Source organism: Meles meles, chromosome 6 (assembly GCF_922984935.1).
Source record: "Meles meles chromosome 6, mMelMel3.1 paternal haplotype, whole genome shotgun sequence".
Classification (NCBI taxonomy): Eukaryota; Metazoa; Chordata; class Mammalia; order Carnivora; family Mustelidae; genus Meles; species Meles meles.
The window spans coordinates 151,643,806-151,668,046 of record NC_060071.1 but is presented as its reverse complement, the minus strand read 5'-3'; the positions used below and the strand labels follow the sequence as shown (position 1 = coordinate 151,668,046).

The 24,241-nt window shown below is 41.5% G+C and overlaps 1 pseudogene and 1 gene segment (V, D, J or C); one reads left to right on the top strand and one right to left on the bottom strand.

Moving 5' to 3' along the window:
- The window catches only part of LOC123943474, a 1,358,446-nt gene that overhangs the window by 613,093 nt on the left and 721,112 nt on the right, over positions 1 to 24,241 (top strand).
- Positions 20,645 to 23,033, bottom strand: LOC123944819 (annotated as a pseudogene).

Here is a 24,241-nt window from a genome sequence, read left to right as displayed (position 1 = left end):
GGTGGTTGGAGACAGTGTGTCCTGTGGAGATAAGCACAGGACCACATACTGGGGCTCACTCTCACCCTGTGTGTGCTCTTGGACACCTCAAAAAATCCTCTAAAATTCTGGGTGTAGGTTTATATCTCATTATGGCATAACATGACATCAATTCCACAACATTTGTGTGAATATGTAAAAAGAAAGTAGCACATGTCCAAGTGAATATCTGGAAAGTTATATAATGAAAATTCATTTTTTTAAAGTGGTCAAAACAACCAAAACGAAGACAGTCAGACGTCTTCTGGTAATTGCCCTCTATGGTCGCATAGATCCCAAGCTGAATATATAGTCAGAGCACATGCAAATAGGGCCCTCCATCTGCTGGTTAAAAACAGCCCAAACCTGACTATACAGCTGGGAGAGGAGTCCCAGCACCAGGATTCCAGGTGTTCCAATCAGAACTCAGGACAGGACACAGACAACTCACAATGGAGTTTGTGCTTGGCTGGATTTTCCTTGTTGCTCTTTTAAAAGGTAATTCATGGTGAACAGGAGACGTTGAGGACGTGAGTGGATATGAGTGAAAGAAACCGTGGGTGTGTGACGTATTCCTGACTGGGATGTCTTGGGTCTGCAGGTGTCCAGGGTGAGGTGCAGCTGGTGGAGTCTGGGGGAGACCTGGTGAAGCCTGGAGTGTCCCTGAGACTCTCCTGTGCAGCCTCTGGATTCACCTTCAGTAGCTACTACATGCACTGGGTCCGCCAGGCTCCAGGAAAGGGGCTGCAGTGGGTCGCATATATTAGCAGTAGTGGAAGCACATACTATGCAGACTCTGTGAAGGGCCAATTCACCATCTCCAGAGACAACGGCAAGAACACGCTGTATCTGCAGATGAACAGCCTGAGCCGAGGACACGGCTGTGTATTATTGTGCAACAGACACAGTGAGGGACCCTCAGTGTGAGCCCAAACACAAACCTCACTGTAGGAGGGATCTGGACCACGAGGGGGTGCACACCACTCACCGATTCTGTCTTTAAACCCCAGTAGCAGATGAAGATGAAGGTTATGTGCAAGTTTCCCATCAGAATCTAGCGATTCCTCTCCAGAAACACTTTCCCTCAGGGACCTTCTCTGCACCCATGATTCTGTGCTTACCTCTTCACTCTCTGACTTTGAAAATTTGTTCAAATGGGAAAACAATTATACTAAAATGCACAAAATAGAGAGTCACTCACATTGTTTATTGCTGTCCCTAAATACCAATGAATCACAAATATCCTGGTGCTCATCAAGTGAGCCTTTTCAGGACTCCCAGCTACTCTCATGGTGCATCGCCAGTCCACCTGCTCAACGTGCAAACTCGCTAGAAGCAGCATAAAGTTCAAGCTGGATATGACGCCACAGAGTCATCAACAATTCAAAGCAAAAAAGAAAGGGTCTTGGTTTGGAGTCACTGTCTTAAACAATGCTCACATCGTCAATGTTAGTGACAACATGGGAAAGCAGTGGAGCCCCCACCAGCACCAGCTGTGATGTGTAGTCTATACATAACACACACACACATGCATAAACACACACACACACATGAGTATGAAACCTATTTCACTTTGCACTAATTTCTCTGAAGCAAAGGTGGTCCTAAGACTAAAATAAACAGCATACGTGAAGACCTCAAGAAGCAAGAAATCTGAAAGAAACACTCTAACGTTACACCTGAAGGAGCTTGAGAAGGTATGATGACTAAAGCCTAAATACAGGAGAAGGAAGGAAATAGTAAAGATTAGAGCAGTAATAAATGATATAAAAACAAAACAAAACAAAAAACAAACCCAGAACAGAACAAAAAAGCAAGGTCTATTTTTCGGGGGAAAAAAAGGCAATAAAATTGAGAATCCTCTGCCTAGATTTATCAAAAGGAAAAGAGAAAACCAAAAATAAATGTTATCAGAAATCAATATGTTTCTCTTTGGAACAAACAGGGTTTTGAAGGGGTAGGAGGGGCGGGATGGGGAAACTCGGTGATGGGCAATAAAGAAACATGATTGGTGAGTACTGGGTGTTACATGTAAATAGTCAATTGTTGAAGAGAACATTAAAAACTAGTGATGTACTATGTTGTGCCTAACTGAATATAAGTTTCTTTATTCATTTATTTATTTATTTATTTATTTTAAAATTTATCATTTTTTATTTCTTTTTTATTATTATTATTTGTTTATTTGTTTATTTTCAGCGTAACAGTGTTCATTGTTTTTGCACCACACCCAGTTTTCCATACAGTACGTGAACTCCCTATTACCCACCACCTGTTTCCTCAACCTCCCACCCCTCCGCCCCTTCAAAATCCTCAGGTTGTTTTTCAGAGTCCATAGTCTCTCATGGTTCATCTCCCCTTCCAGTTTCCCTCAACTCCCTTCTCCTCTCCATCTCCCCATGTCCTCCGTGTTCTTTGTTATGCTCCACAAATAAGTGAGACCATGTGATACTTGAATCTCTCTGCTTGACTTATTATTCTCATAATAATCTCTTCCAGTCCCATCCATGTTGCTACAAAAGTTGGGTATTCATCCTTTCTGATGGAGGCATAATACTCCATCATGTATATGGACCACATCTTCCTTATGCATTAGTCCGTTGAAGGGCATCTTGGTTCTTTCCACAGTTTGCCAACCATGGCCATTGCTGTAATAAACATTGGGGTATAGATGGCTCTTCTTTTCACTATATCTGTATCTTTGGGGTAAATACCCAGCAGTGAAATTGCAGGGCCATAGAGAAGCTCTATTCTTAATTTCTTGAGGAATCTCCACACTGTTCTCCAAAGTGGCTGCACTAACTTGCATTCCCACCAACAGTGTAAGAGGGTTCCCCTTTCTCCACATCCTCTCGAACACACGTTTTTTCCTGTCTTGCTAATGTTGACCATTCTAACTAGTGAAATGTGGTATCTCAATATAGTTTTAATATGAATCTCCCTGATTGCTAGTGATGAAGAATATTTTTTCATGTGTCTGATAGCCATTTGTATGTCGTCATTGGAGAAGTGTCTGTTCATATCTTCTGCCCTTTTCTTGATATGATTATCTGTTTTGTGTGTGTTGAGTTTAAGAAATTCTTTATAGATCCTGGATATCAACCTTTTGTCTGTACTGTCATTTGCAAATATCTTCTCCCATTCGGTGGGTTGCCTCTTTGTTTTGTTGACTGTTTCCTTTGCTGTGCAGAAGCTTTTGATCTTGATGAACTCCCAAAAGTTCATTTTCGCTTTTGTTTCCTTGGCCTTTGGAGACATATCTTGAAAGAAGTTACTGTGGCTGATATCAAAGAGGTTACTGCCCATGTCCTCCTCTAGGATTCTGATGGATTCCTGTCTCACGTTGAGGTCTTTTATCCATTTCGAGTTTATCTTTGTGTACGGTGTAAGAGAATGGTCGAGTTTCATTCTTCTACATATCGCTGTCCAGTTTTCTGAGCACCATTTATTGAAGAGACTGTCCTTTTTCCATTGAATATTTTTTTCCTGTTTTGTCAAAGATTATTTGACCATAGAGTTGATGGTCCATATCTGGGCTCTCCACTCTATTCTACTGGTCAATGTGCCTGTTTTTATGCCAGTACCATGCTGTCTTGGTGATCACAGCTTTGTAGTAAAGCTTGAAATCGGGTAATGTGATGCTGCCAGTTTTGGTTTTGTTTTTCAACATTTCCTTAGCAATTCGGGGTCTCTTCTGATTCCATACAAATTGTAGGATTATTTGCTCCAGCTCTTTGAAAAATAATGTGGATTTTTGATCGGAATGGCATTAAAAGTATAAATTGCTCTAGGCAGTATAGACATTTTAACAATGTATATTCTTCCGATCCAAAAGCATGGAATGGTCTTCCATCTTTTTGAGTCTTCTTCAATTTCTTTCATGAATGTTCTGTAGTTCCTCGAGTACAGATCCTTTACCTCTTTGGTTAGCTTTATTCCCAGGTATCTTATGGTTCTTGGTGCTATAGTAAATGGAATCGATTCTCTAATTTCCCTTTCTGTATTTTCATTGTTAGTGTATAAGAAAGCCACTGATTTCTGTACATTGACTTTGTATCGGGCCATGTTACTGAATTGCTGTATGAGTTCTAGTAGTTTGGGGGTGGAGTCTTTGGGGCTTTCCATATAAAGAATCATGTCATCTGCGAAGAGAGTGAGTTTGACTTCTTCCTTGCCAATTTGGATACCTTTGATTTCTCTTTGTTGTCTGATTGCCATTGCTAGGACTTCTAATACAATGTTGAACAAGAGTGGTGAGAGTGGGCACCCTTGTCATGTTCCTGATCTCAACGGGAAGGCTGCAAGCTTTTTCCCATTGAGGATGATATTTGCTGTGGGTCTTTCATAGATAGATTTTATGAAGTTCAGGAATGTTCCCTCTATCCCCATACTTTGAAGCGTTTTCATCAGGAATGGATGCTGGATTTTGTCAAATGCTTTTTCTGCATCAATTGAGAGGACCATGTGATTCTTCTCTCTTCTCTTATTGATTTCTTCTATCACATTGATTGATTTGCGAATGTTGAACCAATCTTGGACCCCAGAGATGAATCCCACCTGGTCATGGTGGATAATCTTTTGAATGTGCTGCTGGATCCTGTTTGCTAGGATCGTGTTGAGAATCTTAGCATCCATATTCATCAGGGATATTGGTCTGAAATTCTCCTTTTTGGTAGGGTCTTTGCCTGGTTTGGGAACAGGGTAATGCTGGCTTCATAAAAATTTTGGAAGTTTTCCTTCTGCTTCAGTTTTTTGAAACAGCTTCAGGAGAATTGGTGTTATTTCTTCTTGGAAAGTTGGTTAGAATTCCCCAGGGAATCCTTCAGGTCCAGGGCTCTTGTTTTTTGGGAGGTTTTTGATCACTACTTCAATCTCATTACTAGATATCGGTCTATTCAGGTTGTCAATTTCTTCCTGGTTCAATTTTGGGAGTTTATAGTTTTCCAGGAATGCATCCATTTCATCTAGGTTGCTTAGCTTATTGGCATATAACTGTTGTTAATAATTTCTGATGATCGTTTCTATTTCCTTGGTGTTGGTTGTGATCTCTATCTTTTCATTCATAACTTTATTAATTTGGGCTTTCTTTTCTTTTGGAATAGTGTGGCAAATGGTTTATTGATCTTATTGATTCCATCAAAAAACCAGCTTCAATTTTCATTGACACGTTCTACTATATTTCTGGTTTCTACCTCATTGATCTCTGTTCTAATCTTGATTATTTCCCTTCTTGTGTGTGGAGTTGGTTTGACTTGTTGTTGATTCTCCAGTTCTTTAAGGGTAGAGACAGCTGGTGTATTCTGGATTTTTCAATTTTTTTTTTTTGAGGGAGGCTTGGATGGCTATGTATTTCCCCCTTAGAACCGCCTTTGCTGTATCCCATAGGTTTTGGACCGAGGTGTCTTCATTCTCATTGGTTTCCATGAATTGTTTAAGGTCTTCTTTGATCTCCTGGTTGATCCAAGCATTCTTAAGCAAGGTGGTCTTTGGCTTCCAGATTTTTGTTTTCCTTCCAAACTTTTCCTTGAGATTCCAGGTGTTTGTTTTTGTGCCCAAACTTTTCCTTGTGATTGAGTTCCAGTTTCAAAGCATTGTGATCTGGGAATACGCAGGGCATAATGTCAGTCTTTTGGTATCGGTTGAGTCCTGCTTTGTGACCCAGTATGTGGTCTATTCTGGAGAAGGTTCCATGTGCACTTGAGAAGAATGAGTATTCTGTTGTTTTAGGGTGGAATGTTCTGTATATGTCTATGAGGTCCATCTGGTCCAATGTTTCATTCAATGCTCCTATTTCTTTATTGATTTTCTGCTTCGATGATCTGTCTATTTCTGAGAGAGGTGTATTAAGATCTCCTACTATTCTTGTATTCATATCAATATGACTCTTTATCTTGATTAATAGTTTTCTTATGTAATTGGGTGCTCCCATATTAGGGGCATAGATATTCATAATTGTTAGATCATTTTGGTGGATAGTCCCTTTAAGTATTATGTAGTGTTCTTCTGTATGTCTGAATACAGTCTTTAGTTTAAAATCTAATTTATCTGATATGAGATTCGCTACCCCGGCCTTCTTTTGAGGCCCATTGGCATGAAAGATGCTTCTCCATCCCTTCACTTTCAGTCTGGGTGTATCCTTAGGTTCAAAGTGGGTCTCTTGTAGACAACATATGGATGGGTCATGTCGTTTTATCCAATCTGCAACCCTGTGTCGTTTTATGGGCGCATTTAGGCCATTCACACTGAGAGTGATCATTGAGAGATAGGTTGTGATTGACATCGTGTTACCTTTGAAGTCTTTCTGTCTGTAGATTGTTTCTATATTTCTGTTCAATGATATTCTTGGGATTTTTTCCCTTTTATAGGACCCCCCTTAATATTTCCTGCAGTGTCGGCTTGGTAATTGCACAGGCTTTTAAGCCTTGCCAGTCTTGGAAACACTTTATCTCTCCATCCATTTTAAATGTCAGTCTTGCTAGATTGAGTATTCTTGGCTGCATGTTTTTCTCATTTAGTACTCTGAATATATTTTGCCAGCCCTTCCTGGCTTGCCAGGTCTCTGTGGACAGGTCTGGCGTTATTTTTTTTTTATTTTTTTTTTTTTTGAGAGAGAGAGATCACAAGTAGGCAGAGAGGCAGGCAGAGAGAGAGAGAGGGAAGCAGGCTCCCTGCTGAGCAGAGAGCCCAATGTGGGACTCGATCCCAGGACCCTGAGATCATGACCTGAGCCGAAGGCAGCGGCTTAACCTACTGAGCTACCTAGGTGCCTGGTCTGACGTTATTCTAATGGACTTTCCTCTGTATGTAAGGAGCTTCTTTGTCCACCTGCTTTTAAGAGGGTCTGTCTTGAAACATAATTCCTCATTTTAACTATAAGGTGTCCGGAGGACTTTCAAGAATCTAAAATCTTGGGGGGAAATCTCTCTGCCTCTAGTACATGAACTTTGTTTCCATTCGTGAGATTGGGAAAATTTTCATAGACAACGTCTTCCACTATATCTTCTAGACTTCTTTCTTTTTCCTCCCCTTCAGGGATTCCAATAATTCTGACGTTGGAACGTTTCATGGCATCGTTTATTTCCCTGATTCTGTTTTTGTGGCTTCTGAGCTATTTGTTCCAGGCTTCCTCCTGATCTTTTCTCTCTATCTTTTTGTCCTCCAGATCACTAATTCTGTCTTTTGTCTCAGTTACCCTAGCCTTTAGAGAATTTAGATTAGATTGGAACTCATTGAGAGCATTTTGAACATCATCCCTGGTGGCTTTCAGTTCTGCCGTAACATTGTGAACATCATCCCTGGTGGCTTTCAGTTCTGCCCTAATCAATTCTGTTTGGTCATCCATGGCTTTCTCCAACCTAGCTATTGCCTGGATAATTGTTAGTCTGAATTCCTTTTCTGACATATTGTCTATGTCGATAGCCATTAGCTCTGTTGCAGAAGGCCCATCCTCTGTATTTTTCTTCTGTTGGGTATTCCTCTTCCTAGTCATTTTGGTAAGAGATGAATGAACAGATGCAGCTGGACTTATTGATTGTGGTGCGGTCAAGGTGCACCCTGGAACGCTTCTGTGCAATCAGGGTTCCCCACCCAAATAAGAGAAAAAAAGATAGAAAAAGAAATAGAGAAGAAGAAAGAAAAAACAGGGAAAAGAAAAAAGTAAAAAAAGAGAGAGAGAGAGGGAAAAAAGGGAAGATAAAAAAGAAGGCTCAGCCCAAATGGGCCACAAGGTAAGATTTGTGAAGTATACAAACAAAAACAGACAAATAAAAAGACTGATAAAAGTATATGAAAAGAGAAAAAAAAAATATATATATATAAGCAAAAAAAAGGGGAATAACCTCATCAGAAAGAACCCCAAGTATAAGATTTATATATTATCAGGACAAACACCAATTCACAGAAACACTGACAGAAGGAAAAATTGGGAGCGTGGTTATAAATTCTCATTGTGGGTGAGGAAGGTCATTTTGATTCTTCCTGAAGGTATCTTGATGTTTTTGTTAAGGGACTCAACTTTCCTAAGTTACAGGGGGATTAGAAACTGGTTTTCCTATAGGGGTAGCATTGATTGGGGAAAGGGGATTACCTTGAAGTTTAACTCTATACGTATAGTAGAAAATAAAAATTAAAAAAGAATAAACAAGACTAAACTAAGTTAAAAATAAAAAAGAATTAAAAAATAGAAAAGCAAAAGAAAAACATGGGTGTATGTATCAAAAAGTTCAGGTTAGAAGGTTATTAAAGAGTTTGATGTACTGGACATCTCAGTGTCGTGGAAAATACATTAAAAAATTATCTGTATGTAAGAATAAACATTGTTAAAATGTCTATACTGCCTAGAGTAATCTATACTTTTAATGCCATTCTGATCAAAATTCCACCAGTATTTTTCAAAGAGCTGGAGCAAATAATCCTACAATTTGTATGGAATCAGAAGAGACCCCGAATTGCTAAGGAAATGTTGAAAAACAGAAACAAAACTGGTGGCATCACGTTACCCGATTTCAAGCTTTACTACAAAGCTGTGATCACCAAGACAGCATAGTACTGGCATAAAAACAGACACATAGACCAGTGGAACAGAGTGGAGAGCCCAGATATGGACCCTCAACTCTATGGTCAAATAATCTTCGACAAAACAGGAAAAAATATTCAATGGAAAAAAGACAGTCTGTTCAATAAATGGTGCTGGGAAAACTGGGCAGCAATATGTAGAAGAATGAAACTTGATCATTCTCTTACACCGTACACAAAGATAAACTCGAAATGGATAAAAGACCTCAACATGAGACAGGAATCTCTCAGAATCCTAGAGGAGAACATAGGCAGTAACCTCTTCGATGTCAGCCACAGCAACATCTTTCAAGATATGTCTCCAAAGGTCAAGGAAACAAAAGCAAAAATGAACTTTTGGGACTTCTTCAAGATCAAAAGTTTCTACACAGCAAAGGAAACAGCCAACAAAACAAAAAGGCAACCCACGGAATGGGAGAAGATATTTGCATATGACAGTACAGACAAAAGGTTGATATCCAGGATCTATAAAGAACTCCTCAAACTCAAAACACACAAAACAGATAATCATATCGAAAGATGGGCAGAAGATATGAACAGACACTTCTCCAACGAAGACATACGAATGGTTTTCAGACACATGAAAAAATGTTCATCATCACTAGCCATCAGGGAGATTCAAATTAAAACAACATTGAGATACCACCTGACACCAGTTAGAATGGCCAAAATTAGCAAGACAGGAAACAACGTGTGTTGGAAAGGATGTGGAGAAAGGGGAACCCTCTTGCACTGTTGGTGGGAATGCAAGTTAGTGCAGCCACTTTGGAGAACAGTGTGGAGACTCCTGAAGAAATTAAGAATAGAGCTTCCCTAGGGTGTGTGGATGAGGCTTGAAGCAAGAGGCTTCTTTCTGGGGTGCCTGGGTGGCTCAGCGGGTTAAAGCCTCTGCCTTCAGCTCAGGTCATGATCCCGGGGTCCTGGGATCGAGGCCCGCATCGGGCTCTCTGCTTAGCGCAGAGCCTGCTTCCTCCTCTCTCTCTCTCTGCCTGCCTCTCTGCCTATTTGAGGTCTCTATCTGTCAAATAAATAAATCTTTAAAAAAAAAAAAAGAGGCTTCTTTCTGCTCTTTCAGATCTTCCTCCAGCTGGTTCTTCAACTGCTGCCTTCAGAGCTATCAGTCATTAAAACCAGTGATTCCTGATACAGACAGCAACACGACTGTATTCACAAGGATTGATTCTGGGGCAAAGATGCCCCACAAAATAGTACATACAGTGACCGTTTATGAATTCTACAGAATTAAAGCTAGTACAAAGTGACCTGAGAAGGAACAATAGTTATGTGGAGATATGGTAAACAAGGAAAAGAGAAGAAGGAATTCCAGGGGGAAATGCTGGAAATTTTAGGGAGAATTGATGCACTCACTGTCAATAGTGTTGATTGTGACACCTGTGTTTATATATCACACACTCTGTATGTGGGCCATTGATCTCATGTCAAATATACACATTGAACTTATGATGGGTAATAACAAAGGTGATTCTGGAGGGACGCAGAGAGAGTGAATGTTAAAGACATGAAAATACACCTACACCATAACGACATGAAAAATCACCATGTTGATTTTCTCTATATTTATGGTAAAGTATACAATAAGCAAAATCAATCCATCCCCATTACAGGATGGGTTCCACATGCCTCATAGCCCGACACTCTGTCCTGCAGATGATTCAGGGTGGGGGGCAGTAGCTCCTGTGCAGAAAGCACTGACCTAGATCCTGGGGTCAAACTCACCCCATATATGTTCATGGACACCTTACAAACCCATGTAAACCCCTGGAAGTTTATATACCAAAAAAATATTTTTTTTCAAAATTAGTCATTAGCACTAAATTAAAGGCATTCACAACGGCTTGGATCACTGCCTCTTTGTGAGAATAGATCCCCAGGCTGAATATATAGCCAGAGAACATGCAAATAGGGCCTTCCCTCTGCTGATTTAATCAGCACATTCAAGACTCTGCAGCTGGGAGTGGAGCCCCAGGCCCGGGATACCCAGGTGTTCCAGTCAGTACTCAAGACAGAACACAGACAACGCACCATGGAGTTTGTGCTTGGCTGGGTTTTCCTTGTTGCTCTTTTAAAAGGTAATTCATGGTGAACAAGAGACGTTGAGGACGTGAGTGGATATGAGTGAGAAAAACCATGGGTGTGTGACAGTTTCCTGACCAGAATGTCTTGTGTCTACAGGTGTCCAGTGTGAGGTGCAGCTGTTGGAGTCTGGCGGAGACCTGGTGAAGCCTGGGGGGTCCCTGAGACTCTCCTGTGTAGCCTCTGGATTCAGCTTCAGCAGCTACAACATGCACTGGGTCCGCCAGGCTCCAGGGAAGGGGCTGCAGTGGGTTGCATATATTAACAGTGGTGGAAGTAGCACAAGCTACGCAGACTCTGTGAAGGGCCGATTCACTATCTCCAGAGATAACGGCAAGAACACGCTGTATCTACAGATGAACAGCCTGAGAACCGAGGACACGGCCGTGTATTACTGTGCAACAGACACAGTGAGGGGACATCAGTGTGAGCCAGGACAGAAACCTCCCTGTTGACACAGGATGTGCTGAGCTGCAGGGGCACTCAGGGCACCAGACAGTGCTCAGGATCCACAGGGCAGAGATCAGACCCAGGAGCAGGTGCAGTGGGGTAGGGCTTCCTTTTGAGATCAGGGATTTCCTCTCTGGACTCTCAGCTGTCCACAGGGATTTTTTTTCTTCCATCTCTAATACCTAATGTTCTCCGTGTGGCCAACAACAAGAATATAACTTTGCCTCCACACAGCTGAGATCTCATCAGTCTCTGGGGAACTCCCCTTCATCAACCTCTTCTATGTCCCATTTTCATTCTCCACAGAAGCACATGTTGCAAATTAACACTGTCCTTGAGAAGCACCTGCACAGCCCAGGCTTTCTGCATGCTGAGTGCTGGTTCTCTGCCCTCAGGGGGCACACACTGTCCCCCATGTTAATGAGCTTCCCCTAAGATGACTGCCCAGCTCTGTTCTTGTCCCCCTGGCTTCAGTGTATCCTCTGGCTCATACATGTGGGTGGACACATGTCCACCCTGATCACCTGTGTCCACCAACATGTACAGAGGAACTGCCCCTCTGTAGACACCGCTCCATTTCCTGGATGGAAAAGCAAGCCACCTGCTATGAGGGGCTCTCAGACTTCCCCAAGAAAGTGGTAGGATGACAATTCAGAGAGGGAAACCCACCCCTGTCCTGCTGGGTCCTGTTCTGGTGGGGAGAGTCCATGAAATCATCCTTGGTGACTGTGTTTGAGACGTGTTTCCTGTCTTCCACACAGGGAATCCATGTGAATCCTGAGATCCAGCTGGCAGGCCCCAGATCCTTGCCCGCCCTGTGCTGTCCCTTGAATATCCATCAGAAACCAACTCCAACCTCACTCTCTCCTTCTTCTGACTTCTCCCTCAATCTGTCCTGGACCCTGAGCCCCATGGAGCTGGAGCCCTGTTATACTGCCCTGATTTCCACCAAGTTCCAGATGGAGAGAGGCTCAATAATGAATGTCTACCATGATGGCACAGCCCTAAAGTGGGGCTGAAATGGGGATCTATGGCTCAAACCATGATCCAGAAGTAAAATAATGTATCAGCTTCTGTATGAGACAATACTGTCACTTCCTCTCATGTCCCTGCTTTTGTCCCATCGACTGGCCAGGATTTCCCCTAGAGAATTCATAAATAACTTCTGGGCGGTTTGTTCTCTTGATTTCCCATGAAACCAGTACTGAACGCCACACATCAGAGGAGTCACAGGAATGATCCTTCCACTCAGGGTCCTTCTAATCTTGTAACATCCGAGGGGGGTCTGCATGGAATCCACCTTCTGTGACTGAGGTGAATCTGTGCCCTTGTAGGTGGAGGAGGATCAGGCCCATTACTCACTTCAGCATGAAGCTTCTTGGGATGGTTGGTCCCAAGAAGAGGGAAACTCACTAGGGTGTCTTCTGTCTGTTAGCAGCTGTCCTGTGCATGTATCTCAGTCATTTCAGGAATATCTAAGAACAGTTACTAATCTAATGTACCTGCCCCCTGTGAGTCTCCTTGTGTTGGGTGCACTGGTCCAGATGAACCTGGAAAAGGAGTCCCAGGTGTGCAGAACCTCACAGACTCTCTCACTTACCTGTGTCACCACCAAGTGCTCTTGAAAAACTGTGGACCTTCAGTATTCTCCATTGTTCCCCAAATCTCATCTCTCAGTTTTTTTCTGGGCATAATCAGCAGGCGGTCCTCTGCTGTGTTTCTTATAAGCTACATATAAATTTCCTTCTGTTCTAATATACAAGCATTGGCAGAAAATGTGCTGTATGCAAGATCTAATTGTAATATCCATCTTTCCGTAATATCCTTGGTATGACTCATTTACTGACAATCTCTGATGAATTATTACACATAGGAATCCATATATTTTTAGATTCTAGAAGACATAATGGAATTACTTGCATAACTGGTAATATATTTTGCAACCAAAAATAATTCACATAGAACAGTCTTCCATCTTTTTGTGTCTTTTCAATTTCTTTCATGAGTGTCCTGTACTTCCTCAAGTACAGGTCCTTTACCTCTTTGGTTAGGCTTATTCCCAGGTATCTCAGGGTTCTTGGTGCTATACTAAATGGAATCGATTCTCTAATTTCCCTTTCTGTATTTTCATTGTTAGTGTATAAGAAAGCCACTGATTTCTGTACATTGACTTTGTATCCTGCCACATTACTGAATTGCTGTATGAGTTCTAGTAGTTTGGGGGTGGAGTCTTTGGGGTTTTCCATATAAAGAATCATGTCATCTGCGAAGAGAGAGAGTTTGACATCTTCCTTGCCAATTTGGATACCTTTGATTTCTCTTTGTTGTCTGATTGCTGTTGCTAGAACTTCTAATACTATGTTGAACAAGAGTGGTGAGAGTGGGCATCCTTGTCGTGTTCCTGATCTCAACGGGAAGGCTGCAAGCTTTTTCCTATTGAGGATGATATTTGCTGTGGGTCTTTCATAGATAGATTTTATGAAGTTCAGGAATGTTCCCTCTATCCCTATACTTTGAAGCGTTTTAATCAGGAACGGATGCTGGATTTTGGCAAATGCTTTTTCTGCATCAATTGAGAGGACCATGTGGTTCTTCTTTCTCTTGGATTGGAAGAATAAACATTGTTAAAATGTCTATACTGCCAAGAGCAATCTATACTTTTAATGCCATTCCGATCAAAATTCCACCGATATTTTTCAAAGAGCTGGAGCAAATAATCCTAAAATTTGTATGGAGTCAGAAGAGACCCCGAATTGCTAAGGAAATGTTGAAAAACAAAAACAAAACTCGCGGCATCACGTTACCCGATTTCAAGCTTTACTACAAAGCTGTGATCACCAAGACAGCGTGGTACTGGCATAAAAACACACACATAGACCAGTGGAACAGAGTGGAGAGCCCAGATATGGACCCCCAACTCTATGGTCAAATAATCTTCGACAAAACAGGAAAAAATATTCAATGGAAAAAAACAGTCTCTTCAATAAATGGTTCTGGGAAAACTGGACAGCGATATGTAGAAGAATGAAACTTGACGATTCTCTTACACCGTACACAAAGATAAACTCGAAATGGATAAAAGACCTCAACGTGAGACAGGAATCCATCAGAATCTTAGAGGAAAACATAGGCAGTAACCACTTCGATATCAGCCACAGCAACTTCTTTCAAGATATGTCTCCAAAGGCCAAGGAAACAAAAGCAAAAATGAACATTTGTGACTTCATCAGATTAAAAGTTTCTGCACAACAAAGGAAACAGTCAACAAAACAAAAAGGCAACCCACGGAAAGGGAGAAGATATTTGCAAATGACAGTACAGAGAAAAGGTTGATATCCAGGATCTATAAAGAACTTCTCAAACTCAACACACACAACACAGATAATCATATCGAAAAATGAGCAGAAGATATGAACAGACACTTCTCCAATGAAGACATACAAATGGCTATCAGACACATGAAAAAATGTTCATCATCACTAGCCATCAGGGAGATTTTAATTAAAACCACATTGAGATACCACCTGACACCAGTTAAAATGGCCAAAATTAGCAAGACAGGAAACAACGTGTGTTGGAGAGGATTTGGAGAAAGGGGAACCCTCTTACACTGTTGGTGGGAATGCAAGTTAGTGCAGCCACTTTGGAGAACAGTGTGGAGACTCCTGAAGAAATTAAGAATAGAGTTTCCCTATGACCCTGCAATTGCACTGCTGGGTATTTACCCCAAAGATACAGATGTAGTGAAAAGAAGGGCCATTTGTACCCCAATGTTTATTGCAGCAATAGCTACAGTCGCCAAACTGTGGACAGAAGTAAGATGCACTTCAACGGATGAATGGATAAGGAAGATGTGGAACATATACACAATGGAGTATTATGCCTCCATCGGAAAGGATGAATACCCAACTTTTGTAGCAACATGGACGGGACTGGAAAAGATTATGCTGAGCGAAATAAGTCAAGCAGAGAGAGTCAAGTATCATATGGTCTCACTTATTTGTGGAGCATAACAAAGAACATGGAGGACATGGGGAGATGGAGAGGAGAGGGAGTTGAGGGAAACTGGAAATGGAGATGAACCATGAGAGACTATGGACTCTGAAAAACAACCAGAGGGTTTTGAAGGGGCGGGGGTGTGTGGGAGGTTGAGGAACCAGGTGGTGGGTAATAGGGAGGGCACGTACTGCATGGAGCACTGGGTGTCATGCCAAAACAATGAACACTGTTATGTTGTAAATAAACAAATAAACGAATTAAAAAATAATAATAATAATTCACATAATTATTTTTAACAGATAAATGTACTGTGCTATATAACATAAAAAAACAACCTAAAGTCAAAATCTGCTTGGGATTTTTATTCAAGATTTTGCAATACCAACTTTCTATTATTTTTATTATTTGTACAGTTATCTAGTAATAAATAAAAACATATTAGTGACATAAAAGACTATTGATTTTTCTCTGAATTAAATGTCAAACTTCTTGAACAGTAATTGATTAAGAAATTAATTTATTTTGAATCCATGATTAACTGTTTCAGAACTTATGTTGGATAGGACTTTATCCCATAATTCATGAAAGATGTACATCATATGAATTCTGTAACAGGATTTTCACTTCAGGTTCTAGCTAGGATAGCTTTGTTTGTGGAGGTAATATTGCAAATTGTACCAGAATGTCCACATGTGTGCTATTTGCCTCACAGACACATGATTACAGAAAATACTGAACCAACACCAATATCCATATCTTTCCCCTTCCAGGACACTCAGAGGCTTGTACTTTCCCAAAACCACCTGCATTCAGGTGTGACCACATCCTGTGACCACTCTGCAGGAATGTCTTAGATGGAGGGTTCCCAGTTGATCTGGGCACCATCTCAGACCACTACAGGAGGACAAGAAGAAAACTTTGGTGAAAAACAAGCCCTTCTGTCTATTTGGACCTTAGTGTTCCAGACACTAGCTGACCCAGTGAATCCACAACATGCACTGGAAATACAAGCTTATTATCAGGACAATGTAAGAGCGTGTCTTTTATTTTTTGTTTGTTTGTTTGTTTTAAGAGCAGGTCTTTTAAAAATCAAGAACCCTCATGCCAGAAACGCAGATTTCTGGTATTCAAACCAGCACACAGGGTTGTGGGTTTCACGTCTAGTGCTGGTGTCTGCGTTGAAAAGCACACTATGGCTGAATGCAGAGTCTAGTGAGGGAAAAGGGAGGAAGAATTTCCCTCAGTTACAGGTTCTGGTGGACAAAGAGGTACGTTGACACGAGACAGATTAACAGGAGAAAGAAAACAACATTTTATTACATGTGCACAGAAGGAGTATAGTGAAACTGAGACCCAGAGAGATGAATAGGCAGGCAGTTATTTTTTTCAGTTTGGACAAAGAAATGATACATTTGTCAGGAATTTACAGGAAAATAAAAACAGGTATTTGGAAGCTTTACTTAATGCAGAATTCTAGGCATAATTTGTCCTGAGGTAGGAGATTAGTAAAAGATTAGCAAGGTCTGCTTCTCCAGCTTCTTCAGATAGAAAATCTCTCTCTAGTGAGAGGGATGTGTTTTATTTGTTAGTACAGGACGGGAATTATTCTTTATGTGGCAGAATTAGTCCTGCCGTAAGGGGCACAGAGGAGGGTATGAGGGGCCTTGCAGCAGGTATGTCCTAATTACATTCCACGCAAAATAATGAATCTGCACCTGGTGTACATTTGGGGCAGTCGGCCATGGGCCCTACAGAGGATATTTGGAGCGTGTGTCCCAACATGCACCAGTTCAGTGATCGCGGTCCTTCCTTCAGATCGGTCAATGTTACCCTGTGCCAGCCACAGAGAAGATTCAGAGGTGAAGGGAAAGGCATTTCACAACTTCCCCAGGATAAAAAGGGCACTGGAACAGAGCAAGGCGCTGCTGGTGGGAATGCAAAATGGCACCTTGTACAAAATGTGGGCCACTGTTTTGTGAGGGTGGTCACACACTTGACCACATGACCAGTGACACCAACTGCAGCCACAGAACTAAATGAAGTTAGAGCACATGCGCACTCAAAACATGCACACAGATGCTCAGAGGCACTGTCGTTGTAAGTCCTACATCATGGACACCAATAAGCTTTCTTCTTATAGAGAATGACTAGACACTGAAATACTAGTTGAAGACAATAGAAGCATGAGCCTGAACATGGATGACTTTCACATTCATGGCCCTACATGGGAGAAGCCACTGCCTGAGGCCACATGCTGCATGGTCCCATCTGCACAGTATGGAATCTGCAAGGCCAAGTGCATAGAAAACTAATTGATGTGGAAGACAGGTTTGGGCAGACATAAGAATGACCATTTCCTTAAACTGTGGTTCCTGAGTTGTCCTGTAACTTGATTTTGGTCTGGTCACATGGCTGTAGTGCATAGCTGAGAGAAAACTCACAGAATCTTACATTAAATGAGGTCCAAGTTTCCATATTGTTACTTATGTAAACTTCTAATTTCCAAGATTATTAGTTTAATTTTACTAAATCTATATCCAAGAATACTTGCCTTAACACCCTGTACTGAGGTCTTTCTGAGCTGGGTCGTTGTCCAATGACTATGAAGAGTGGATAGATGAGACAGATAGATATTGAAGAGGGCAGAGTCAGCTCTACTCATGAAGCCCAGGGGTTTTAATGCATGACTAGAAGGTCAGGAGCTGAGATGGGTTAGGACGTAATGACATCAGGGGAATGAACACAGGACAATGGTGGAGAGAGTCCGTGAGGCTTTATCTATGTAGTTCCTTTGATCACTGACAATTATCATGAGGATATTGGACAAAAAGCACAGTGAACTGTTGGTAAATCCTCATGACGTGAATGGAAGAGACCAGAAGGAGGAGCACAGATGGTAGATGCAGGGATGAAGACTGGTGGGCAGAGGTTATTGGAGGAAAGGTTGAAAGAACTGTGTTATGATAGAGGGACAATGGTCAAATTCCAGCACAGAGCTCTCGTCCAGCACATCCCAGAGCTCAGAACACCTGCTAAGTGAGACACTCGGGCCACCTTGTAGTGATAGCAGCAGCCCTGAAGGGGAGGAGGAACCTTGTTACGTGGGGCCCTCAGGAAACTATGACCATAGGTCCCAGCACCAGCGGCGGGAACAGAGGTAGGATAACAAGAGAGGGGTTTCCTGTAGGGTCCTGCAGTTCTATTGTTGTGAACAAATCCATGTTAAAACCCCTATGTATGCTTTAATGCCCCTGAGTCACAATTTTTCTAACACCTTCACACTCTGCAGAAATGGTTCAGGTATTCCTGTGCCTTCATCAATTAAATAAATGGAAGATGCCTGGGGTGCCTTTTTGCTAGGTGGGTTAAGCCTCTGCTTTTGGCTCAGGTCATGATCCCAGGGTCCTGAGTTCGAGCCCCGCATTTGGCTCTCTGCTCTGCAGTGAGCCTGATTCCTCCTCTCTCTCTCTATCTCTCTCTGTCTGCCATTCTGCCTACTTGTGATCTCTGTCTGTCAAATAAACAAATAACCTAAAAAAATAATCAAATAATAAAATAATTGGAAGAGGCCTAGTATACCAATAATATCATTTTACCTCCTCTCAATTTATTTACTAATATAATAATAACAATAATAACAATTACTACTACTACTACTACTACTACTACTACTACTACTACTACTACTACTATTTTTGCTTAGCCAACAGAGGCTTATTTTCTCCCATTCTGGAAGCTAGAAAGTCCAAGACTATGATGCTTTCATAGATGGTTTCTGATGAGACCTCTCTTGGCTTGCAGAAAGTCACCTTCTTGCTGTCCTCATATGGCTTTTCCTCAGTGTGCTCCTAGAGAGGGCGAGATCACTAGTGCCTATTCCTCTTTGTTTAAAGATATCAGTCCCAGGGACACCTGGGTGGCTCAGTGGGTTAAGCCGCTGCCTTTGGCTCGGGTCATGATCCCAGGGTCCTGGGATCGAGTCCCGCATGGTCTCCTTGCTCGGCAGGGAGCCTGCTTCTCTCTCCACCTCTGCCTGCCTGTGTGCTCTCTCTCTCTCTCCTTCTCTCTGACAAATAAATAAAAAAAAAATTTAAAAAGATATCAGTCCCATCTGATTAGGATCTCACTCTTATGACCTGCTTTAACGTTAGTTATGCCTTTTCTTTTTTTTTCTTTTTTTTTAATTTTTTTTAAGATTTTTATTTATTTATTTGACAGACAGAGATCACAAGTAAGCAGAGAGGCAGGCAGAGAGAGAGGAGGAAGCAGGTTCCCCGCAGAGCAGAGAGCCCGATGCGGGGCTCAATCCCAGGACTCCAGGATCATGACCCGAGCCGAAGGCAGAGGCCCTAACCCACTGAGCCACCCAGGCGCCCCTATGCCTTTTCTTTTTTAAAAATTTATTTTCAGCATTCCATAATTTATTGTTTATGCCCCATACCCAATGCTCCATGCAATATGTGCCCTCCATAATACCCACCATCAGGCTAACCCAATGTCCCAACCCACTCCCCTCCAAAACCCTTGGTTTGTTTTTCAGAGTCCCAGTCTCTCATGGTTCATCTCCCCCTCCGATTTCCCCTGACTCCCTTCTCCTCTCTGTCTCCCCATGTCCTCCGTGTTATACCTGATGCTGAACAAGCGAGTGAAATCTTATGATAATTGACTCTCTCTCTGCTTGACTTATTTCACTCAGCATAATCTCCTCCAGTCCCGCCCATTTTGATACAAAATTTGGGTATTCATCCTTTCTGATGGAGGCAGCATACTCCATAGAGTGTATGGACCACATCTTCCTTATCCATTCGTCTGTTGAAGGGCATCTTGGTTCTTTCCACAGCTTGGCGACTGTGGCCATTGCTGCTATGAATATTGGGGTACAGCTGGCCCTTCTGTTCACTACATCTGTATCTTTGTGGTAAATACCCAGTAGTGCAATTGCAGGGTCATAGGGAATCTCTATTTTTAATTTCTTAAATAATCTCCGCACTGCTCTCCAAATTGGCTGTCTCAACTTGCATTCCCACCAACAGTGTAAGAGTGTTCCTCTTTCTCCATATCCTCTCTGACACACGTTGCTCACTGTCGTATTAATTTTGGCTATTTTAACTGGTGTAAGGTGGTATCTCATTGTGGGTTTTTTTGTAATTTATGCATCCCCTTTATTTAAAAAAGAAAAAAAATTGTAAAGCAATCTTTTCACCTAATGTGGGGCTCAAACTCATGACCGCCGAGATTAAGAGTCACATGCTCCATTAGCTGAGCCAGCCAGGTGCCCCAAATATCTTCCTTATTAGAAATAATTGAGTCTAATGAAATGAGATCATTTATAATGATTACATAGTAAAACTTTATAGCCCAAAATGCAAAAAATCCTCATTTTATTTTTTGGAAAGTACTTTTTAAAATTTTATTTCACCAAGGAGTAATCCTTTGCTGATGTTCAAATTTAAACTATTCTTCTGATTTTGTCTCATAAGTGAAAAAACATGAGAAGTCGCAATTTCTTCTAGTTTTTCTGTGGCATTTTCTTCTAGTTTTTCAAGCCCTCATGTAGTAGCAACTGGTTCAAAATACTGCTTTGTTTCAAAGCATGCAGTTTAGATATATCTTCACTGATGATGGTGATATTTCCATTTTGTTCCTGAGGTGTCATGTCACTTTCACTGTCAGACAGTGTACATAGTAGAGTGTCGTTTTCATAGGTTGGAAAATAATACTCTGGTTGATCCCACGTCTTTCTTTCAGGAAGCAGTGATGTATGTTTAGCTTCTTCCATATGAGTCCTTAACTCTGCTTTGGATTTGAATTTCACATGGCAGCCATAACATCCACATTGGTGAATTTGTCTCCAGATGAAATTGACCAGTTTTACTTGCTGGTAGAAATTTACTTCAAGTTCTGACTTTATTTTGAGGAGATCAAACTCATGAGCATCCTCCATGTGGACACATAATTTCTCAACGGTTCCTGCTTGCTTTTCACAAAATAGGCAGACAGCAGAGTCAGGGCGTTCTTCCCAATCAGACCAGTCATCTTCCTGATGGTCTAGCAACTCCCGATCATCTTCCAGTTGAACTTCCTCCCACGACTTTCCAAGTTCCAAATAATTGATGACATAAAATCAGTCATATTCTCTGTTCTAGGGATTAATCCTCCTATGCTGTTTTTTCCTCATATGATCTTTAAGTGTATTTTTGTCCCTGAAGGTCTTCTCACAGTACAAGCACTGCAAATTGTCCAGCTTTTTCTGTAATGTGCATAGAAATTCATTGCAGTTTACAATGTTGTCTGGCAATCCAATGTTGAAAGCATGTTCTCTGGCCATGTGGTTCAAAAGAACAGATCTGTTCCCGAAAAATTCTTCATTGCAAAACATACAAATACCATGAAAATGGTTATCACTTCTTTCTTGCTGCTGTTGTTCCAGAATTTCTTTCAGTCTCTGTTTCTGAAGTTCTTCTCTAAGTAGTCGATCTTCTGGTAAAACATCACATAACAAAAGTAATTGTCTTGTTCTTCAAGTGGAGCTGTGGAATTGATTCTTATCACACTAAAAATCTGTAATGGGCTGTTCAGTGAACCTTTTCCTACAATATAAAATGTACCTTTGGAAATCAGCAACCAACTTGACGTCAGCTATGACCATCTTATGTTCAATAATCATGTGCTTCAGAAGTTTGTCTTGTTCATCCATAGGAAAATGTTCTTCACAGAAAATACAAGGCAGAGATGGAGAACCTTCTAAAGCGGTGGTGCCACCTGGACTTTCTGACAGGGAAAGCGGCTCCAGGATACAATCCTTACTGTCCTAGTAACTGACACCCCCGACTTTGCTGTGGTTGCCCTCACAGATCTCCTCCCCTCCGGCAGCAGCCCCCTGGGTCTCATGCAGCCATTACAGGGTGGAGGAGAAAAAGGAGGCTCTCAACGTGGTTTTGATTTGAATCTCACTGATGGCTAGTGATGGTGAACATTTTTTCATGTGTCTGTGTGCCATTAGTATGTCTTCTTTGGCAAAGTGGCTGTTCATTTCTTCTGTCCATTTTTGATATGATTATCTGTTTTATGTGGGTTGAGTTGGATGGGGTCTTTCTAGATCTTGGATATCAGCGGTCAGTCTGTACTGTCATTTGCAAATACTTCTCCCATTCTGTGGGTTCCCTTTTTGCCTTCCTGAGTGTTTCCTTTGCTGTGTACTACACAAAGATGAACTTGAATGGATAAAAGACCTCAACATGAGGCAGGAATCCATAAGAATCCTAGAGGAGAACATAGGCAGTAATCTCTTCAACCTCGGCCACAGCAACTTCTTTCAAGATATGTCTCCAAAGGCAAAGGAAACAAAAGCGAAAATGAACTTTTGGGACTTCATCAAGATCAAAACCTTCTGCACAGCAAAGGAAACAGTCAACAAAACAAAGAGGCAACCCACAGAATGGGAGAAGATAATTGCAAATGACAGTACAGACAAAAGTTTGATATCCAGGATCTATAAAGAACTTCTCAAACTCAACCCACACAAAACAGATAATCATATCAAAAAATGGGCAGAAGATATGAACAGACACTTCTACAATGAAGACATACAAATGGCTATCAGACACATGAAAAATGTTCATCATCACTAGCCATCAGGGAGATTGAAATTTAAAAGTTTTACTTTTTTACTTCAAGAATACTCATTTTATTAAACTATTCCTTAGTCAATTTTTAATGCCCTGTGTTTCCTAAATTATTATATTGAGCTGAGATTCCCATCTACACTGCTGCTTCTTCAAGGCTCTAGGAATTGCCCCCAGGATGAAGAGAAGCAGGCTTACCCCAAGTGAGTCCAATGACCTGATATCTCTCCTTCTTGGAGCACATGGTTTCTTCAGGATCACGTAGCTCCTCATTATCCTCACTCTTATCATCACTCAGCTCTTATCCAAAACAAAACATGACACTCCATTCATAGCACTTTGCATTTCAGGCCTTTGTATGTGTGACATTATTTTTTCAGTCACCATAATCCACAAGACACAATAGAATCTCCTTGTATTATTGAGCATTCTCCTGAGGAACAGATGCCAAAGCCCCACTGTCATACACGACTGAATAGTCCAAGAAGTCCCATGTCTACTCTCACATGCTTGTGTCCCAGGAAAGCCAAGGAGTAGTTCTTGACTATTCCTGAACTAGTCTTTCATCTGAGAACCTGGGGACATGAATGTGTAACTCTCTCCACGGGCAGTAGTATATGAAGCTTCCACATCAAGCATGCAGGAAGGAAGAATGATGGAATTCCTCCTCCCTCTGCATTTAATCCTACTCAGAAGCTTAATGGATTGGATAATGTCCGCATACCCAGAGATCATGGATGCAAATACCCATCTGTTTGTAATCACAATCACAGACATCCAGAGAAACGGTGTTTATTCTGGGCACCCATGGCCCAGTCACTTTGGCACGTAGAGTGAACCATCACAAATCAATCTGCTGTAAATCTGGGCAAACATGTGCATGTCCTTAAACTACCCTCATTTTAAAAAGAAACTAAATAAGAAGTTCTTCATTTCACCTTATATGAGACAAGTATCCTGAATACAGCCAAAAATACACCAAACTTTTCCCCAGTAAGTAGGTAAAGCACTTGGGCAATGTTTACTCTTCTCCTCAATATCCTGCAATTGAGCTATTGAACTATTATAATGTAAAATTAAGAATTCTAAAACTTGGGAGGAGGGGGCAAGATAGTAGAGAAGTAGGAGATGCTATTTCAACTGGTCCTCTAAAACGAGCTGATTATCTACCGGGTCACTCTGAACACACATGAAATCAGAGTGAGGTGTAGGATTATACACTTCTGGATCTCTACAGGGGCAGAAGACACCACTGGACAGGTAAAGTGGAGAGGGAATGTGGACTGATATGGAAGATAAAGAGAAGGGGGAGGGAGCCACCAGAAGCGACCCATTAGAAAGCAATACCCCAATACAAGATTACCCTGTGATTGGGAATCAGTATTAACTTGGAGTCTGGTTAAAATCATTCAAAAAGTCCAAAAGATCTTAAGGGGAAATTGGTGGACTTGGGTGGTTAATTAAGCCCACGGGCTTAATTA